The following is a 1,832-nucleotide window of genomic DNA, read 5'->3' as shown; positions in this document are numbered from 1 at the left end:
ATAGTACAACCGCATACACAACGATCGACTCTCTATCGCGGCGAGGTGAAGCACGGCAAATCTGTTTCTTACGCGTTTGTAAATATAACAAATAATATTAAAACTTACTTGAAGTATAAAAATACGAAGACGGCAAGCGACAACACGGCCAGGCTGAGCGAGTATCCGGCTAGGTAAATGTGGCTTGTGACGTCAGTCAGCGACGTGGAGGGGATGCGCTCCGAGCAGTTAGTATAGTCTGAGTAGTTCCACCACACCCCATTTTGGCATAATCGTGTTGCATTTTCTGAAATATATATATTTTTTTAATTAACTCATTAAGATCTAATTGAGTTTACTTTTTTTATGAATCCGTCCCGTTTCCTAGAGACACACGGTGTCCTTAACGATTTTGGTACTGTGACGTCCTAATGCCACACGGTGTCTCTAACGCGCATAATTTAAAAAAATATAAAAAAATTGAAGAAAAAGCCGATATCATTAGGGACACCGCGTGTCTATAAGATACGTGACGGGTTAAACTAGTCCTGTTTTTGAAATTCTCTTTAATCCTTTCATGGACAGTAACAGCATTTACTGCAAAATTGAATATTAGAATTATGATTCAAATTCAAATTCAAAATAATCTTTATTTCATAGGTAAGCATTATTACACTTGAAATCGTCACAATGGTTAAACTCTACAGATTCCCCTGAGAAGAATGAGCAAGAAACTCTAGGGGTTGCTCTTTGTAAATAACATTTACAATATTTTTTTTTTTAATTTGAAACATCAGATTGAGACTACCTCCATGAGCTAAATGGGTTACTACCACGGATTTTTGTCATCTAAGTACGCAGAAGTTGTATAATGACCTTTAGTATAAAGTTTTTGTTTCACTATAGTTTTAAACCTCGTGATAGTACTGGGTGCCCCGTTTCGCTACATGGATCTCACAAAACCAACAACGGTTTTCACAGTACAATTTCCAAGTGCTTTCTGTGTATTTGCCGCCTGCTGATTTTTTATAAAGAAGCATCAACAACGTACTGACAAAATTCCATGATTTACATACATCGAACATTTTTATGTTGAATCAATATTATATTGAAACAATATTTTATTGCGTCAATGGCCGAACGGTTACCATGACTGCCATGACTGCCGGACTGCCACGCAGATGTCCCAGGTTCGATTCCCTGTCCGGGAAAAATAATTCTATGGTCTATATTTATTTCTCTCGTAAGTTTTGGTTTAATTTGTGGTTGCCTATGTATGTGTCCATTAGCACCTGCGACACAGGGTTTCCCTAGTCCGGGGCTATGTTGAGTGTATGCGTTATTATTTAAAAAAAAGCACTACGGCAAAAAAGTAGTGACATTTGTGTGCGGTACTACATAAGTACTGTCCATGAAAGGGTTAATAGATTTGAATGATTATCATCATTGATTTCTGTTTGTCATTTGTGAATACAAATCCACAAAATAATATAAGAATATTATCTTTATGTTGTATACACTGTAGTATTCAGCATGTAGTGCATTTAATGGTTGTACTGCCGATGCATCAGCAGCATCTAATTGTCTATCCTATCATATCCGCCAACTTATTAGGGTATATTCTCGTTACTATTCTGTTTCTGTGAAATGATAAATATATCATTCATTCATTCTTTTTACGTTCCATTACTATCCTGCTATCCTGTCTGTCTTTTAGAACCCTTTTGTGTGTAGATTAGTTCACAAAGTAGCTTTTGCTTTAACCTAGGAGAAAGACCTCGCGAGTAAACCCATATTCGCTTAAACGATTCAGAATTTTTTTCGAAGATTTGTCTTAATATGTATAAGTCTTG

General features: G+C 36.4%; 1 protein-coding gene across 2 annotated transcripts in view; it reads right to left on the bottom strand.

Moving 5' to 3' along the window:
• Positions 1-284, bottom strand: part of LOC113230673 (diuretic hormone receptor) — a 58,884-nt gene extending 58,600 nt beyond the window's left edge. The window contains exon 1 of one of the 2 annotated variants that reach the window (XM_026464705.1): positions 109-284. The gene's annotated coding sequence lies outside the window, so the exon portion shown is untranslated. The remainder of the gene's footprint in view (positions 1-108) is intronic. The other variant, XM_026464704.1, reaches the window with a different exon arrangement.
• Between the last annotated feature and the right edge of the window lie 1,548 nt (positions 285-1,832).

This window comes from Hyposmocoma kahamanoa, unplaced genomic scaffold (assembly GCF_003589595.1).
Source record: "Hyposmocoma kahamanoa isolate Upper Pololo Valley unplaced genomic scaffold, ASM358959v1 64, whole genome shotgun sequence".
In the NCBI taxonomy this organism is placed as follows: domain Eukaryota; kingdom Metazoa; phylum Arthropoda; class Insecta; order Lepidoptera; family Cosmopterigidae; genus Hyposmocoma; species Hyposmocoma kahamanoa.
This window is presented reverse-complemented; position numbering and strand designations above follow the sequence as displayed.